At 37.8% G+C, this 20,356-nt stretch overlaps 1 long non-coding RNA gene across 1 annotated transcript; it reads left to right on the top strand.

Annotated features, from left to right (window-relative positions):
• Positions 1-5,323: 5,323 nt before the first annotated feature.
• LOC135297895 (uncharacterized) lies at positions 5,324-11,717 on the top strand. The gene is made up of 3 exons (XR_010359823.1): positions 5,324-5,416; positions 7,912-8,166; positions 11,286-11,717. It is a non-coding gene; the product is annotated as an uncharacterized LOC135297895 (long non-coding RNA).
• The last annotated feature ends 8,639 nt before the right edge of the window (positions 11,718-20,356 follow it).

The following is a 20,356-nucleotide window of genomic DNA, read 5'->3' on the forward strand; positions in this document are numbered from 1 at the left end:
TCTATTTTTTCCTACTAAAATTACAGTGGTGATGGCAGCTGTAATACAGTCACCTTCTGGTTAGAGCACTCAGAAATGCAATCTTGCAGCTTGAGCTGGTTTTAAAAATGTGCACCATTTCACTTCACTTCGTGCCTTAACCACGAGTAGGTACTCATGGTGGAGCAGGTGTACCCTGCTTGCCTGAGGTTGTGCTGGGATGTAGGATGGGGATGAGGGGGGGAAGGAAAAACAGAAGTCACAACCAGACAATCTGACAGGTACGATAAGATGCTGGAGCTTTCTTGCTTTTTGTGAAAGGAAAAAAGAACTTTTTTGCTAGTTATGAGTTTGTTCCAAAATTTATTTGAAATTTACATAATTACATACAATGAAAGAACATGTCTTTTCTGACACTGGAGTGGGGGTGGTGCTTGATGCTCTTTGCTCAGGAGTTGTATGATTTTTTTTTTTTTCCCCCAGGCTTGATATCTACATTGGAAAATGTCAAGTAGGCATAAAACACTGTCAGATCTCAGAAGTGAGGTCCTTCAATAACATTCAAGCCATGAAGAGTCACTATAGGTCATTGGAAGCAATCAGGAAGCATGTAACAGCCCAAAGCAGAAATCAGTGTTGCAATATCCCAGAACATCCTAATCAAATACTTCAGCAAACTTGCAAAACCTACTCAGTGTTTACATTTGAATTGCAGATGTTTTAAAATGCTGCTGCAACTACACAATCCACATTGATTAATACTAGATCTCGGGGGGTTTTCCCAGTGTTGTGTACTATGAAAATAATGTGGCTAACTCTGAGTTGTCCTCTTTTTCACTTTCTTGAACTTTGAAAATTTTGTGGTGTTTTCCCAGTGTTTTCCTTCCTTGTCATTATTGCGAGGAACTCATTAAGTAGTTTTGCTGTTTTATCTCATATGGAAGGTTAACAAACTTTAGTAAGTAATTTTTATATTTCATTGATAAAAATAAAATACAATTGAAACATAATTTTGTCACATGAGGCTTTATCTCTTAACAAATCTTGACTAGGATAAAACCCCAAAAGTGAACCTCACTTGTTCTTTGTCTATATCAAACTACTGAACAGGATGTGTTCCAAAATATATCTGTGTCCACTCAGAAATGGTTTCTTACCAGGAAAATTCTGCTGTGACTCTGTATATGCTTTAAAATAGCTAATGAAAACCTAAAATTATAAAAGTCTTCTGTTCTTATGGGAGGATGAAGTGTAGTGTTAACAAAGTAAAAATTTTCTTCAGAATATCATAAATGAAGCTCTGCTGCCAGCTGCCTGCCAGGACATAGAACATAGTACTGTGTGAGTGATCACCTTGAGCTCACATAATATCTGATCACCATGCTAGCTAACATCCAACATCTAGGAAAACTGGTTTTGAGAGCATGGAACATAAGGCAAAGTTATTATTTGTTATGAAAACTGAGGAGTATACTGAAAAATAGTACTCAAAGGATGAGTTTTGTATAATGTGGACATTCATCACCCGGTCTAAACACCAAAAGTAGTCTGCAGACTTCTTAAATTGTTCTTGGTAGGTGGCAAATATGTGTTTGCTTTGATTTGAGCTGTAGAAACATGGCAGATAAAGGTTGCAATCTGTAGGATACCATATAAAAAGGAGGAGAGGAATTATCAGCATCTTCTCTTCTGTTAGAGTTTTGTTTTAAAAGTGAGTCTTACTGAATTCCATGTGGGGAAAAAAAAAAAAAAAAAAAAAAAAAACAACAACAAAAAAAACCCACACAAAATTAGGTAACCACCTGTTTCCAAGGAAGGCAGGAGGTGCAAACTACAAGAGGATGACAGTATCTCCCCAGTGTAGAAATAGGAAAGGGTTTGGGTCTTAATCTTCTCCTTAATGATTCCTTCTGGGGTGACTAAATAGCTGAACAGTCATGAAACTGGTTCTGTGTGCTGACTGGAATGAATCCCATTTGCAGCACCTGACCTTCACAAATAATTATGTAGTGATCATAACTGCTTTCATTTCCCACAGGGAGAGAAGAATTAAGCAACACCAATATCCTACTTATAAAAACCAACATCTATTCTGGGATCTGTCCTTAGTTTTGCTAAGATTGTTTCTGAATACTAATATCAAAGTAGTTTCTAAAATAGATAACTTTAAACTTCCTTATTTTTAGGAAGGACCGTGTGTCATAACAAAGTACTTTGGAACTCTCTCCTGTGGGATTGGGTTAGTTCATGGCATGCTGAAGTGTATGAAAAGAGGAAACACTCCATACCTCAGTTCCACTCCTCTCAGCTTAATTCTTGTGCAAACCTACAAATACATCAGTGATTCCTGATTGCCAGAAACATTTTTTATTGTATATAACCATTTGCTTTTCTAAAAGGCATTGCAGCATTCCTTGTTATAGCATTTATGTTTGTCTTTTAAATGAATAGCTTTGAAAAGGAAGATGTAGGTAACAGAGTTCTGAGTGACTGGTGACAGCAGAAATTCATGACATTTCAGTGTTCTAAAAACGAAGAGTGAAGGCACCTCTGCCTAAGATAAATCTCACAATAAATGGGTTGTTTTATCCAGATCAACCCAGTTTAATTTTTTAAACAATATCATTTATAGTTAGAAATTAGGGATATAAAAATAATCATATTGTTCTATTATGTTTTCCTGGGAAAATCAGTCTCTTCTGAAACATATAACAAGACCTGTATTAACACTTCCTTTTTTTCCTGAAGTCAGTCTGAAAGCTTTGCTGTTTCTTTGTAGTAGTCAACAAACTTGAAAAGTTCAACAAACTTCAAAAAACCAGGGGACTCAAAACAAAAGTCTGCGCCCATTTTCCTAATTTGCCTTTGAAAATGTGTCCTTGGTGTGTTCTTAGTTTGTGTTTCTGTTAAGCTCAGCAGTTGCCACGAGGTGGCAGGAACAGCCGCAAGTTCAGCGGGATGCTTGGAAATGCACTTGTGTTCCCTCGGTAGAAGGAAGGAGCACAGGAATGATAATTCAGGGTAACCCACAATGAGATATGAGGGTGCATGTGCTGGAGAGTTTCACCAGAGGGGTCATCACATTAATCACACAGTCAGTGTTGATACACTTAAAGTGTTTTCAGGTATCCTAAAGTAACTCTTGAAATATTTTCAATCTATTTACAGTGCCTATTTACTCAATACACAGTCAAAATTTCATTTCAGATAGTTTACTAAATCACAGGTCAGTTTTACCACCTCCTATTAAAGTATGTTAATATCATCACTTATACGAAATTGGTCTGTAATTCAGCAGCTTACGTATCAGAAAGCAGAGGGTAGAAATTTTACAAAATATTTTCAGTAGCAGATGGCTGAATCACAGAATGGTTTGGGTTGGAAGGAAACTTGGAGTTCATCAAGTTTCACCTTCCTGTCATGGGCAGGGACACCTTCGAGTACTTATTGTTGCTTAAAATAGACATTGCACATTTCAGTGACAGTAAGTGTCAGAGCAGAGAGGTTTGCCCTTTACGTCAGAAGATGTGTCCATTTCACAGATGAAAGAACAAAGTGAGAGTTGTCAAATAGTGGGACAAAGTAAAAGGTAGAAATTCTGTTAGTAGGGGCCTTCCAAAATAGATGAGTTTTGCCATACAGATTGTACCACACCAGTACTGCTGTGCAGATGCAGACCCACATTAGCAGTGAGATTGAGTTTCTCTGCTGTGCAGTTTGTATGGATGGGGCTGTGGGGTAAGTTCACATCACTCTGTCATCTAAAACATCATTTAGGTCCATAGAGCAGAGTGGTGCTTAAGAAAACCCTGCAGTTCAGTTTTGCCCTGGTACCTGTGTCTGCTGTGCAGGGCGAGCGACTCCTCCACATCAACATCCTGGCACAATCTGCACAGAGCACATCTGTGAAGTTAAATGAGTGGTGCTGCTGAGCCAATCAACAGGTTTGAAGGGAGGGAGGATTATTGAGGACTAGCTCTAGTGTAGTTACATGGCCTGCATGTCTGCTAGCATTTGAGATAGTTTCATTCCAAAGAATTTGTGTGCTGCAGTGCTGACCAAAGCAGGCTAAGTGGGAATGGTAGGGAGATTCATCTCCTGTCCTAAACTAAAACTTAACGCAAAAGAACCTCAGAGGGAAGCTTAGACTTGAGCACTCCATGGGTAAATTCCCCTTTCTTCAGCATGGCAGTGCAGGAGTAGGGATAATAGAGCAATAGAATGACCATACAGGGAAAAAGTAGTAACCATCTTTGGAATAGAACTATAGTAATTTCAATTATTCAAGTTCAAATAGTTCCATTTTGTATTGCAAATACTTTATTTGTGAAGATTTGTAGATCAAAATTTTTGATTGTTTAGTAGGAGCTGAGAGATGGAAACAAAACCTGCTAAATCATCTAGTTGCCTCTGAAGAGACAAACTGAACAATCTTACAGGTTTTTAACATTATTAGTTTCTATGGTTCATATCAGTTAATTAACATCTTGTCCCAAACCTTCAGGCTATTATGTGAAGAAAAAGCCACAGGCTCTTGCAGACTTGAATGTCTGTGCAGGTACACATTTTGGATGCAGATCTGACAGCACGTGAGTGGTCCTAATTCATACTCCCTTAGAATCTCACTATATCTATTTATGAATTTTAGACATTCAAGGAAAATCAAACTTACCACCCTCTCAAGAAAATAATAATTTTTACTCAGGACACTGTCCATGCATCTTTGTGCTGGACACATGATGTTTAAGGAATGTAATCTTACCTGGAATCTCCATGCACAGTTTTCATTTAAATGTAAAAGCATAAGTCAGAAAAGAAGAAGGCTCTGGTATGGTTACATTTTTCCATCTCACAGTGCAGGTCTATAATCTGTAAAAGACCTTTCTGTTTAAGAATGTTGAACATCTCCATTTCCTACTGTAGCAGGGGTCAAAATCTTTTCCATTTGGAGCCATGGTTTAAGCTAGTCCAGTATTAGCTTTTTCTCAAAAGCCTTACAGTGTTAGACTGCAATGTTAATCATTATATCCAGCTTGTTAAATATTTTACGTCTTGTCTCTGTTTACAAACAGAATGAGTTCTCTAAAACTCTCTTCTGATATTTATCATTGACCATTTGTATGAAATCTGAAATCATAGTGCAGACAATAAGATCGTGGAATGGTTTGTGTTAGAAGGGACCTTTAAAGCTCAACTAGTCTAGCCTCCCTGTAATGAACAAGGACATCTTGAGCTAGATCAGGTTGCTCAGAGCCCTGTCCATTATGACCTTGATTGTTTACAGGGGTAGGGCATCCACAGCTTATCTGGGCAACCTGTTCCAGTGCCTCACCACCCTCACAGTAATGAGTTTCTTCCCTTATATCTAATCTAAACCTTCTGTCTTTCAGTTCAAAGCTGTTAACCCTTGTTCTGTCACAGCAAGCCGTGCTGAAAGGTTGGTCGTCCTCATTCTCATGGGCCCTGTTCAAGTATACAATAAGGAAGGCCACAATAAGGTTTCCCCAATGCTTTCTCTTCTCCAGACTGAATAACCTCAATTCTCCCAGCCTGTCTCCATAGCAGTGGTGCTCCACCCCTGTGATCATCTTTGTGGCCTCCTCTATACTTACTGCAACAGTTCCACATCCTTCTTATGTTGAGGGCCTCAAAACTGAATGCAGGACTCCAGGTGGAGTCTCATGAGAGTGGGAAAAAGTCTGCTCTCCTGAAATCCAGGGTACTGAGTTTGCTGAGCATGCTCTTCATTGCCCTAAGAGGCTCGAATTCCACCTTTTCTTGGTCACTGCAGCCCAGCTGCCCTGGAGCTTCACATTTCTCACCTGTCTCTCCTTTCTGGTGAGAATGAAGTCCAGAACAGCACCTCTCCTTGTTAGCTCTGCTGTCACATAGAGAAGGAAGTTGTCACCGGTGAATTTCAGGAACTCCCTGCATTACTTAAGCCCTGCTGTCTGTCCTTCCGACAGATAATGAGGTGGTTGAAGTCCAAGGAGGACCTGTGAGGACCAAGGTTTGTGAATGTGACGCTGCTCCTGTTTGTAGAGTACCTTATCCACTCACTCTTCCTGCTCTGGTGGCCTGTAGCAAACCCCCACTATAATGTCACCTATCCCTGCCTTCCCTTTGATCCTGACCCCTGAGTTCTTGGGTGGCTCCTCATCTGAGGCTCATGGCAGAGCTCTGTGCACCCCAGCTGGTCATTGGCACAGAGGGTGACAGTCCCTCCTCATGTCCCTGCCTGTCCTTCCTGAAGAGCCTGTATCCTTCCATTCCACACTCCAGTCCCAGGACCCATCCCACCACGTCTCCATGATGCCAGTGAGGTTACAGGCCTGCAGTTGTGTGTACATCTCTAACTCCTCCTATTTATTTACTCCTCCTGTCCTATGTGCCTTTCATAGAGGCCTTTAGAATGAGACCCTAGTGAAGCAGATTTACTGATTGTAGTGGCAGGAATTCCTTTGGGCTGCTCTTCAGCTGCTCTTCTGCTGACCTGTGATTTCTCTCCCGCTTCTTGGCATCTCTTGTTGGCACTGGAATTGACTGATGAGAATGGAATAGATTGAGGTTCCCCTTTCCCAGCAAATCTCAGCAGTGTTCTTGACAACATATGCTTGCTTTGCATGCTTCCAGCACAACCTTCTTTCATATTAGCATTTGAGATTTTCATATATGTGTGTGTGTGTGGACTTTAGCACTGGTTCTCTTTTTAATGAATGATCAGATCCTACCTTCAGAGAGGCAGAGGAAGTATGCTGCAGGCAGAGATACCTGCATACGTATTTTCATCAATTTAGAGATTCCTTTAGAAGTAGATTTTAAGTTAAAATTTCTTAAAACTCTTTGGGTTTGAGTATTTTTTCCGCTAAATTTTAGTTGTTTACAGTACATAAAGTAAAAAATATTTCTTCACTATGGTCTTTCAGACAATATACTGGGTAAGTATGATATACTACAGCAATTTTAATTACTGCAGTGTGCTGATCCATCCTTGGAATGGAAGTACAGGATTTTGTCATCACATGTATTAAAGAGAAAAAAACTGGCTGAAAATCACACCAGCCCCGGGAGAAATTTTTGTCCGTATTGAAGTCCGTGGCAAAACTCCCACTGAATTCACTGGGGCAAGGATTTCACTCCATGTATTTAAACAGCAAGAAAAGTATTACATGTGTTACTAATACTGCATGGATAGTAAAAAGCAGACATTTTCAGTGTCTGTCTGTCTCTTCATTGTTTTTGCTGCAGAGTGGTTTTGATTCTCGAGTCCCCAGAGCAACAGAGTTTTCACTTTGGGTGCCTGCTTGCAGAGGCAGACTTACACGAGGGCATCCATGTGCCTGTCAGCATCTCATTGAAATTTTCAGCTGTGAATTTGTTTCTAGGATCAACACTCCAAAGATGATAGTGCCAGAGTTGAAAGACAGAATGTATTCAGTAGCATAATTTTTCTTTGGAAGCTCACTCCCTCTTGACTCAGGGCTTGGCCACTTTCAGAAGATCATGTAAGCTGCACCTCCCAATCCAGGTTTTCTGCTAAGCTCTTTTCCCGGCATTCTGTCTGCTCTTAAGTTTTCCCTTCTCTGTCATGTAAAGTGGTATTTCTGGGCAGGTGGAGATTTCTCTTTCAAATACTTTATTTTTACTTGCAGTCTAAGCCATGCAAAACATTCAGACCTTGTACACAGTAAGTTTCTGGTACCAGCTCAACTGCCTCAGTCCCCTTATACTCTACATAGATGTGCTGTGAGGGTTACCTAAAAAAGGCTGAATAAATGTGGCTCCAAATAGTACCCCACAGATTTCCATATTAATTCTTATAACAGTACTTTTTTTTCTGTATATATTTCTTTAAACAGTAGCAGGGAATGTTCTAAACTAAGAAGTCCTAAGGAATTACTGGCTGTTGTTAACAAAGTGTTTCACTTGTAGGTTAAGAACGGATTCCAAGTACTGAGGCAGCCGCTCGTCTTCAAAATGAGTGCAATTCCAAGGTGCAGTTATCCACAGCACATGTACAACCCTGTGTGCACAAAATTAAACCATTCTCTAATTCCCACATGCTGCTGAACATACCAGTTTGAAATCCTTCATGTGCTGAGGCATTTAAGATAGCCAGTGTGGTCTGAAGTGGTAAATGATGATGATCTGCTGAGATTACTATTGCTGTATCCACGGCATATGGAGGTAAATATGAGTTCAATACAAAAAACAAACTAATCTACAAACTGCATTTATACTCTACTGAGGTTTTTTTCAGTCTTCAGGTATGAAGAAAATATAATGCTGATATGAATGCTTCTGAAAATAAGGGCATGGCATGGAAAGGAACCTTCTGATCTATCAAATCTAGTCCCTTGCTTTTACCAGCTGTCTTACACACGACTCAGTTCTTACTTGACAGGCTTAATATGAAATTTATTTGGTTTGAAGGGCTTTTTTCCCCTCTGGTGTTTTTCTTGAAATGTTCAGATACAAATGATTTTGGTGTGAGATAAAAAAATCTTTACCCTACTTGATATTTGCATTTATGGAGCAATGAAATTCAGTTTTGTTTAAAACACGGCAAATAAATTCATTTCAATTACTTATCAATTAAAGGAAGTTCACACTTTTATAGCACCATTACAAAATCTACCTCCATCAGAGAGAAAATATAATAATATTTATAATTTTAGTATACCTTTTCTGTCTAGATTTTAGATGAGATTTGTGAAAAGTTTTCCTTCCCTATGTTTGATTGCAATATATTTTCTGCTATATTAAGAGCTTCCAGTTAATAGAAGCTATTGTTCTCTTAGTCAATGCACTAGTAAATTAGCATCAAATGAATGATACTTAATCTGTGTAGGAAGAGCAGGTCTGTGTTTATTACAAGTGAGGATTTTCAGGTCTCACTACATCAAATTATTGCTGATGCTTGCTGTGTCACTTTCTGGTTTTGAGAATGAATGGAATACTGTAATGCTGTTATAGATACTATAAAACCACAGATTACAAATACTTTATATTTAATGAGAATCTTATTCATACATCTTAATCAACACAATACACAAGATATATTTTGTATATATATATTTATATGTATTATATATAAATATAATATAACTTAAGTATATCTCAATCAGCACAATAATCCTGAATATCTTATTTCTCAAATAATGCTATTGTGAAACTCCCAGAATCTCCCTTCATTTTGTCTGGAAATGTCACAGAATGTTTTTTTCTAGATATTTCATTGGACAAAATAGATTGTCACTCACCTAATGTAAAAGGAGGGTTATTGAAAATGGAAATGACTCATTCTCCTTGCAATTTTCTTTGTTCCATGGGACAATGGAACTGGAAAAAGTAGGAGGAGCTTGAGAGTCACATTCATTCAAATGGTCATAGCAGTTCATGGAAGTGAATAATTTTCTTTCATGTGCTCTGTGTCAGGGTGATCTTTCAGATGAACAGGTCAGTGTGGTCTGAAATTGAGCATTATCTGTTGATCTGAGTCCTGAAGTGTTTGCTTTGCCTAATTCTTATCATTCTCCGTGTCTGTCCATCTCCACCATCCTCCACTTCAAGAATTGCACAATGTGCAATACCTCCAAAAGCTCTTATCAGGAATCTTTTGTAGCAAGAATAGTCAAGTCCTAAAAGGCAGAAAAATAAGTAATTGACAAAATATAGTATTATCAAATAGCGATGTTCCTCTGGGAGCACATATCCAGCAAAATAGAAATCAGAATTTAAATATGTATTGAATATAAGCAAGTTTGTAAGCTCAGTAGCTTTGAACTGGCTACCATGGGTAAACAGGAAAGAGGTGATTGCACAGACTTCACCATGGATTGTGCAACTGCATGGGGGACCTGAGGCACATGCTTTGGTTCCTCTCCTACTCTGACATCATCTTCAAATAGTGCATTTCGTGCTTCCTTGGACCATTCTCCCCTGTAGTCACACATTCAGCTGCAGTGTCAACAGACACAGAGAAAAGCTGCTGTGAATTCTCAATAAGAGCAAGACTGAAAGTCAAGCTATGTACCAGGTCCTTTTAGTCAAAAAATGTGTGAAGAAAAAAAAAGTAAGAAGAAAGTTGGAACCAGATTGTTTCAGTAAGAAATATTGTTTTGAAGATTTATGTTCTTCTCAACAGTCTTAGCATTTTGGGGACTTCCACCTCCCCCCCCCCCAAAGAAAAAAAAACCCAGCAAAAAAACACATTAATTGGAGCAATTTGGGAGCAATTAATTTATTAAATTAATTCATTTATTAAAGCTGAAAATCAGCCACAAGTATAAACATAATTTTTCTTTAAAATCTAGAATTTTCTAGGCACTTCAACAGATTGGGATATTTTCTGCTAAATAAAATAAAAATATCATTTTTAGGAATTTTTTTTCCAACTTTAAATTTTCAGTGGATTGTAATTAATAGCTCTGAATTTCTGACACTTTTCCAGAACCCTGTCCTGCTCTACCTTTCAGCCTGGCTTTGATGCTTAGAGTGAGACACAGAAATTTTTAGTCCAAAATTATGATAATGTACGTAATACACTGACACAGGTTTCGAAGTTACATAAAACTTCGCAACTTCATGGGCTTTGAGGTTGCACAGACTTTCCATATTTCTCCCTTAAGCAAATAAATCCCGCCTATTTTGCACCTTAAATGCCCACTTGTCTTTATGATATCTTTTTTCATTTTTTATTAAGCAGACTAATGTTTGATTTGTTTAACAGTGTCACATCAAACTTAACATTTATCACATTATTTGCCTTAAAATAAGAACATTCACATAGATGCCATTGAAATCACAGAGCTGTAGACAGCCTAGTTCTGATAAATTTATTTTAATTTACAGTTCTAATACATAGCCAAGAACTCAAATTATACTTGGAGTTGAATTGGAAATCTGACTTGCTAAATAAGGCATAGGGCAGCACTGTGATACCTATGGTTCTCTTAAGAGAACTTCATCTCACAAGGCTTCCACCTTCATGAGCTGAGTAGAAATTGTATCTGAAAACCTTTATTTCACCCAAAATATAAAAAATTCCTATAGAACTAAAAGCAAGTGATACTTAGCACCATGTAAACTGGCACCTGTCATTTTCCATAAAAATAAAAGCAATTTTGGGGTGGGCGGATCAATTTTTTATGTCTTTGTTTCCAGTTTCTTCAGAATTGAGGAGGACTTCATAATGGGCATCTCTTAAGTCTTCCTGCTCTAGAAAAATCCTATGGTATAAGAAATTCATAGCTGCTTGTGATGTACATACATATTTATTTGATTATTTTATTCTTCCCTCATAGGAGATGGTGCTGATCTATGCTACTCAGTCTGTTTGCCCAGATGGACTGAGGCCACATTTCAAGAGTATTCTGAAAACTAATAAAACAGTGGCTTGAGAAAAGGATCCTTGCAAACAAATGAATGGTACAGATGTATTGGTAATTTTCAAGGGAAGAAACGCAAAAATTTTACAGACAAACTTCACCAACAGGAATACAGAAAACAGGCTAAAGAGAAATTATGGTAATACATGTGATTTCTCATATAACCTCTCCTTGGAATCAATAAGTCACAGCCGTGGTAATTTTAGGAAGTAAATCACTGAATATAGACAATATAATTGATCCAATGCTAAAGTAGAACAAATGAAGATAGCTCAGTGTGCACAAGAGCACCTTAAAACTTGGGAGACTTTCCCTCAAGTCATAAACACACTGTAACTCTTTGCTAAATCACACTAGAAATTTCACATATCTAGAAATTTGAAATCCTGAATTTATCTTGGAGATTGCTAATAATTGTGCATTTTTACCACACAATGCTGTTAATTGCATTCATTACCTTCCGGGGCCTTTTTAACCACTAACTTATTCTGGGTCAGACATGTAGGAATCATCTTTTATCTTACTTTAATTAGATGATTTTTTTTTTCTCTTTGCTTACACAGAGCACTGATCCGTATCTACTAAAGAATTTCTGTTAATTGCAATACAGTAATTCTAGTTTGTCACAATTAGAAATTATGGAGCTAAAACATAATTGTTGCCCTAAAAAGTTTACACATAGATATCATGACCCTGACACTGTATATGTGGGCACTCTTTTTACATGCAATTTATTCCACAAATACTAGATTTCTTGGCCTATATTTATTCCAGAAGTCAGACTAATGAAAAAAGCTGCATTTAGTCACAATATCAGGTCTAGGGGAGTTATTATTCCTTTTCATGGAGTATTCTTAAAACTACATCTGAGATACAGTGTCCTGAGGCTCTGAAGTAGAAGAGAGGAACTGGCAAACTGAAGAGAGTCTGGAGGAAAGCTGGTAACAGGGTTGGGACTGTGGAGCATGTGATGTGTGATGTGGGACAGCTGGTTTTGTCCAGCCTTAGGTGAAGAGAACTACATCGTGGTCTTGTTGCTGCCTCTGACTTCCTTATGGATAGATCTTTGAGGAAGTGGAGCTGCACACTTCCCAGGGGTGAACAGTGAAAGACTGAGGGAAATGAAGTGCAACACGGGAAATTCCGGAAAAGAATGTTCAGCATGATCAAATGGTAGCCCAGTTTTCCCAGAGAGATTCTGAAATTTCCAGCCTTAGAGATTATTCAGAAGTCATCTGGATGTGGCCCTAAGGAGCCTGATCAGACTTTGAATTCCGCTGTGTTTTGAGAAATGGTTGGACCAGATAGCAACCTGATTTCTCTGCCAGCCTAATTTCCTATGCAGTTCTATGATCAAACCAGTAAACTTTTCAATGCTTACCCCCCCATAATTTCTGAACTTTCCTGTAGAAAGTTTGGATTATAGCATTGTTACTACCACAAATCAAGACAAAATATATATAATATATCCATAATTGTTAAACTAATTTACTTTCTGTGTAAGAAAATAAGAAAACTAAAATTTGACTACATAAATAGCGCTGAATCCCTTAAAAATATAAAGGAAAAGTAAAGTTTATGGTGCAAATTTACATAACTTTTCATCTAAGTTGATATCAAATATAGAGAAGAAATGTATTTTGGCTGGTCCAGATTCAAAAGATGCAGCTTTTGAAACCATTCTTTGGCTGTCTTAATTGGACGCTTTTCAATCCCTGTAATGTCACAGAAATATCTCTGTATTCTGAAACCATTTTTAAAACATTTCAGAATATAGGGGTATGAGTTGGAAATACCTTCTAACCTTAAATAGCAGTAACTCCAATATTACTAACAGTATTGTCATTCGTGTCAGTGCTTTTTAACCAAAATATCCAGTGTAGTGTATTTATAGTGTACCTATTTAAATCCTAAATCCTTCAGGGATTAAATAGTCTTAACTGCCAGTTCCATGTAGTCATGATTAATAGGAATCCATGCCTGCCATAGGAATGGATTCTGGAAGATGAGATAATTTGCGTTTGGCCCTTTCCAGTTGGAAAGGCTCCCTTTTGGGAGCCAAGGGGTAGTTACTCTCTTTTTTCTGTTTATTTCCTTTCCACCTGAGATGAAGGGAATGAACGTGCACTGAACCTGCTCATGTTTAATGCTAAGAAACTAGCACTGGGGAAGAAACAAAACTGAAATCCAGTTAGGTCTGTCATGGTTTTATACATTAGCACATATCTGAGCCATGGAACTGTACTGGGCAGAGCCACCACTGTGTCACCAGCTGTCCCAAGAAATTAAAGGGAACCTATTCTTTGGAAGTAGAAAGATTTCAGTACCAGTTATTTATAGAGTATGATAGTCTTGCAGTTAATTAGCAACCTTTACAGTGGCAGCTCTGACAGCTAAAAAATAGACATGATAATAATGAGATTTTGATAAATTTGTACTGGTTCCTGGTAACACTAAGACCATTACCTGGGAGTGGAACGTGATTTCTGTACTTAGTCAGGAGTGCATTTAAACTCCTGTTGATGAGTGCATACTTGCTCACTTGTTTATCTCCCTTTTCTGGCTAGAGTTTATAATTCCATTTGTGATTTTTTTTTTCCTCTTGTTAGTTTTATCATCCAGTGGAGAATGAGCTGAGTACTTGTGATGTCTAGTTCATGATAGACAGCAGAATTACCCTAGATACAATGGTTCAGATTCATTTTTATTGAAAACATTCCCAGCACATCTCCTGGTACTTCCTCTCAGTTATATGGATGCGGAGGTGCCCAGGCAAGAGTCGATGCTGTAGATGCAAGTGCAGTGTAGTAGGTTTTTAGCTGAAAATAACTTTGACAAATAGCCTAGTGGTTTTTCTCAACTGCAAGGCCTGTGAAGTATTTGTACAGGGAGCAGGAGCCTTATCAGCAGTGCTGACTCCAGTGCCATTTATCAGGATTGCGCATGTAGGTTAAAACTGGTGTCCGTGAGTGAACGAGCCTGAAACCAGCGACTGCCTGCACCTCCTGTTTACCCCAGCCCTTATCAGAGGGGTTATAAAGAAGCTGTTCTACCTGAACTCATTCGGATTATAAAGAAGCAGCAAGAAATACCACTTAGCTTTAATAATTGCTAAGGTGCCAGATACCTGAACTTTGCACATAGCAAATCTCTGTTGGCTGCAACCTTTGCACGGCACAATAAGTATGTCTGCTGCGTGGCACTGAGCTCACGGAGTTAGTAAGAGAAAAACAAAGAAATTCCTTGAAGTTAGTCATGTAAAATTACACTTAAATGCAGAAGGAAGCACTGCTCTACAGAAAATGTATGGTCTAATTTGTTGAATAAAGAAATTAATAGAGGAAAAAAGTCTTTGTCTTTCAGTACTGTTAATTAATAGCAGCTTTATAGCAATGTTTGAATTTTACTCAGACATGAGTCAGATGTAAATAAACAAAAAAAAGGACCTTTTGCCTAGAAAAAGTACTTAATATGTGCCAACTCTAATGCTGGACTGATATGCTTTTTGAAAAACTAAAACCAGATAAATAATTCAAATTGTATTTTATTTGTTTTCACCTGAATTTTTTTCCCCCCCAGGAAGAGCAAAGAAAATTCACGTGATATTTCAATAAATGTTACCTTTTCATTTTTCAGTCAAGGAAACAGACCTAATTTTATAGTTTTAAGAGTTGGAATTTTAAAGAGAGCTGCCCTGGGAAGACAATTCTTTAAGGCATCCAGGCAGCATAGTATAAGTGACGTAAGTGGGATTGCTTGAAGTAGTGGCATAATTGGGAAACATAAACTGGTGTTTCCATTAGGTACCTTTATGTATCACAAGATTCTTAAATGCTTTTGTAATCTGTCTGTAGCCATTGCTCTCTTTTCTGTGGGTTTCATTGGTTTAGGTTAGAAAAACAGGGCAAGATATTAGCACACAATTATTCTTTAAACAAAAAAAAAAAAAAAAAAAAAAAAAAAAAAAAAAAAAAAAAAAAAAAAACCCAGGAGTAAATTTCAGAAATATTCACATTGTTAATTCCTAGTGTTCAAACTTATCTGGTTATTTTTAACATTCATGTTTTACAGGGAGATCATGTAGAATACTGTTTATGGAAGTGCATTGGATTAGCCCAAAGCCTGAATTCCATCCATTTGCTCTGAAAGGGCAAGGAAAAAAACACCTTTGAGTACATTATATTGACTGCAGTTAAAATTTTAAGCAACCAAGCTCATTAGAGTCTATATAAATCTTATTTGGGCACCTACAGTTTTGTGAATACTTACTATGTTAGTGAAAACTTAATTTGGTGCCAAAATGCTTTATGTTCCCTGAAGCATCACTGTCCTGGCTTCTCCATTCAGGCTGTTTATGATTTGCAAACAAGGCATTTCAACCTCAGCTTCTCTGGGAGGTCAGTTCAACCAGTGGTCTCCCGGCACCTCTAACACACATGGACAGCATTTATTTCAATACAAAGTACAGCAGTCACAGACAGTTTCATCCAAGAGTACAGCTGGAGGAAGCATCAGACTTGTGTATAACAGTCTAGAGAGTTAAACCAACTGTCCAGGAAATGGGAGTTAGGATTTCCAGACTCTCCTCAGTCCATACATGTTCTATCTGACTTTTCTCAGGTTCCAGGTGACTGCTCAACCCTTTAGCTGTTAGGCAAACATAATAGGCAAACCAGTCACCACTCCTCTTACTCAATAATTTAGAAAATTAATCTGAAGAAGATTTTATTTTTATTTTTATTCAGATATTAGGTCTGTGTAGTATAGCCCAGCATTGCATGCTGGGTCAAAATTCTTACCTAGATAAGTTGGGCAAGCAAAGAATACCAGGCTAAGCTTTGTTTCTTACAAAGTTAGGTAGCATTGACAAAAGAAGGCTAAGACCATCTTTTCAATTTCTAAAGAAGTGGTAATAATAGTGATAGCATACTGATTCTTTGAATTAACCTGAGTTTAAAATACCACTTCATACTTAATCTCACTTGTTCTTTAGTGGAGAAAACACTGTAACCCTTTTACTTTCCTAAGTGCACAAAATAAAAGCAAAGAAATTAAAAAGAAGCAACCAAGATAAATAGGAAAAACTAACCAAACAAAACAAAAACCAACCAAACAAACAAAAACACAAAAGAAAATAAAAGGAAACAAAATAGCCAAACCATGAATAGCTAAACTTCCCCAGTGACAGCTGTTTCAGGTGTAAAAGGACAAGACACCTTTTTTGACTATTATTCTGGCTGTCTCTAGTATGAGGAAGACACAGGGGAATGAGGAGTGGGTTGTCATGCAGGTAGGTACTCTAAGAAGTAATGAATCACTTCAGATTATCTGGAGATACAGCTACATTCACTTTTTAATCTGGAGCAGCATGTGCTCCTAAAGGAAACCTCCCCCTTACTCTGCTTTGATTAACATTGGAGCTGTCTTGGACTGCACAAACTGGATTCCTTTGAAATGAGATTAAAGCAGGAGTGCACCTTAACATCTCCAGTCCTTGCATTGTCTGTGGGACCAGATCAAGACTGGTCTGAAGTCTGCACAACGTGTCTGCTATGGCTGCTGAGTCCTCAGCATGGGCAGCTCTGGTCTGCGTGGTCACTGCCTTGGGTGTGCAGTACTCTGCATATCACTTGCAGGTGGAGGAGTAGAATGATAAATACCCAGGAAGAAAGTGCATCTTTCTAATGTCTATAATAAATCTCAAAAGATTTGCCAGATCTGTGTCCAAGAAGAGGAGCCTGAATAGGATCAGTTAAATTCAGGATTTTTTTTCTACTTTTATGTTAGGCACCACATAAGCCCTGCCACTCCTTATTGTCAATGTGTGGCAAAGCTAAGGTTCAGTTCCAAAAGAGTAACATTTTGCAAGATTAATATAAAGTTCTTTCTTTCCTTAGTATTTGTTGTGCCCTCACGTATTTTTTTTTCCTGGTAGGAATATGTTGACCATTTTTTACCACTTACACCACTTTCAGGAGTAGTAGATGTAAAGTGCAGATAGAGCTTATGCTCTATTTTAATCAAATTGTGGTCCACCTAAGAAATCCCTGACCAAAATACTGTATTTATTAAAATAAAAATATTAAATATTAGTGTTCAGCTTTTAGCTCTGATAAAGACTCAATATATTCTGGCTTCAGAAGTTATTTCATGTCAGCTAAGATGATCTTTCTGTTGACATACATATGCTTAACCCTATGGAGATGTGAGCTTAACCTGACATTGAGTTGCATTTGCTGCAAGCTGGGAGTGAGCTGGGAGAATTACTCTGGTAACTTGGCTTTTCATCTAAACCTTCATTCTATTCCTGGTGGATAAGCATTCAGTCATGTGAAAAAACCCTACAGCCATGTATGTTGCATATTATTTCTAAGATAATAGGGATTTATATGCTTTATGATTTACTATAGAGCAGTGGGAATGGTTCATGACCTAAACTATATTAAGCTGCAAACCCCAATATTTTGAATCATGAGAACTAGTTCTGCAATTTATGTTTAACAGACAATACTTCCTTTACACCTCTTTGTAGATAGAATAGTGTGGTACTCACTGGCACTCATAGAAACAAATGGTTAATGGTGAGGATAGCAAAATAAGCTTTGTAGAAACAGTGGTCACCAAATGAATGTTTAACTAAAATAAATTTGCCCTAGATTTCTTTGGCAAAGTAACCAGGATGCTGAAAAATACACAGAAGTTTTCCCAGCGCCTTTCATTCCCTTTTCATGGAAAACAATAGTTTAAAATTCAAGAAAATGAACTCCAGTCTCAAAACACTTTGCTTTCTACTAGTATGTTTTCATGAGAAATTCTTCTTAAATCTGTAGAGAGTTTTCTAGGAAAAGTTTTCTGTCTTTAGAAAGTATTTAAAAACCCATCAAAAACATGGTAAATTTCAGTTTAAAATATATGAGTTCAGTGTTTTGCTTTGGGGTTTTGGGCGGGTTTTTTATTTTGGATTTATTTTGTGGTTTTGCTCTTTTTTTTTTTGTGATGCATCTTTAAATATTTGTGGCTTCTGCATGGTGTTGTAAGGGAGCAGAAATGCAAACCCACCACTGCGAGGGCCCATGGCAACATGGCACATAACTGCTTTTAGCCAGCTGTAATCCAAATAGACCCTGAGTGTAACTTTGGGCCAAAAACTGTATTTCAGTAGCCTTTACCTGCTGTCACCTATTTGGTTTGAGAGTCTCAATCTGAGCATGTTCTGTGCCAACCCTTGTCCAAGCCAGAGATCTATGAGTGTGCTGATAATACAAAAATGGAGAAACTGGGATTTTTCTGGCTTAATCTCTTCCCTTAGCAGATTTTTTAATGGATAAGTAATGAAATCTTACAGGCCTGAAAGGTTCTTGCAGGCCCTTCCTGAGGCGAGCTGTATTGCTCTCTGTGAACAAAAACTCAAAGGATGAAATCCTGGCTCTCTTGTAGTTCATGGCAAAACTCCCATTGACTTCAATGGGGATAGGATTTCTTCCAAAGTGCACTGAGTATTCCCAAGTCCAAATGTAAGCACAGCGGCTTATTAATAAATGCACAATAACACAGCAAGCCAAAGGCAGTATAAATACTTACATGGAGTGTGATTCAGTTTAAATGCCAATAGCAGACTTACTTTTGGAATCTGTGAAGGATCCAGATGCCACAGCTAAGATCTCTCACGTTCAAACATCTGGATTCACTGATTGTTATTCAAAAGGAAATAATTAATAAAGAAAAAGTGGCAGAGTGGTGCTATATATCTAATGGCACAGGACTTTATAGTGATTATGAGCTATTTTCTAATGTTTAAGTAAGTGAGAACTGGATTCCTTTTCTACAGTCCTTACTCTACCTTTTTTCCAAGAGAACGTGAAAAATAACAACTGGAATTAACAGAGTGCATATGAAAATGTCAAAAATTTTTAAAATTGCAATTGAAAAATACAAGAGAACATGAGTATTTTAATTAATATATTTTTCCATAGAATATGTTTGAGTTAGAGATGAGTATCCCACTATTAACTGCTTTATACAAAAAAACCCAAACCATACATGGTCTGGGAACATCTTTCCTATATGGAGCTAACTGAGGCTGAGGGCAGTGGTCTGTTCATTTTCTCTCTGCTTCAAAGGAGCACATCTGCTAAATAATTTGATGCAAGTAAGAAAATTGTCTTATACAATAGTTGAAGTTGCATGTTAATTTTCAATGTCTCTTATCAAAGAGAAGACTTGAAATCGTTCTTCTTGCCTGTAAGTGCCACAGAAAAGATATTTCATGCCTTAGAGAGAGGGAGAGAGGGAGAGGGAGAAGTCTTTTACATAAGCTGTTTTTTCTGTTTTTTCAATCCTATCTTTGGAGCCTGGTGACCCTAACCAGGGGCTGCAGCAACAACCTTTAACAGTGGTCTGATAAGCCTGTGCAGTAATCACCTTTTGTCTAATCATTTCCACTGCCCTCCTGTAATGAAAGCATTTGCAAGGCAGGCAGCTACTCAGTAAAAAAAAATTTCTTTGCAGTCATTGCTACATGATTTTTAGTTTTAGGAAAACTATTTTTGCCAGCTTGTATAATCATATGAAATGTATCATAATAGGACAACATAAGCAAATCCTGACTTCCTCTCAGCTGTAAGTTATGTTGAGTGGGGGATGTCACACATGAATTCTGTAGTTTTTTTTAATGTGACTTTTATATTTACTCTCTTCTATTTTAATGCCTTTGTTATCTGTTAGGTTAACAAGTTTATTGTGTCTTTACTTTGGTCTTTCTTCATTTTATCCCATGCACTTTGCTCCTTGAGCCCTTCCTCAGACTGAGGAATCAGCCTGGCATGTATCTGAGTGGCAAGGGCTGCAGAGCAGGGAGGTGATCCTGACCTCTGTGATCATGGTTCTGTTCTCAGGCAGAGCCAGCCCAGGCAGAGCTCAGAGCACCTTTGCTGCCAGTCAATCACCCAACTTCTGAGGTGGGCTTTGCTGCTTTGTTGTCATGACTG

Source organism: Passer domesticus, chromosome 3 (assembly GCF_036417665.1).
Source record: "Passer domesticus isolate bPasDom1 chromosome 3, bPasDom1.hap1, whole genome shotgun sequence".
Lineage (NCBI taxonomy): Eukaryota > Metazoa > Chordata > Aves > Passeriformes > Passeridae > Passer > Passer domesticus.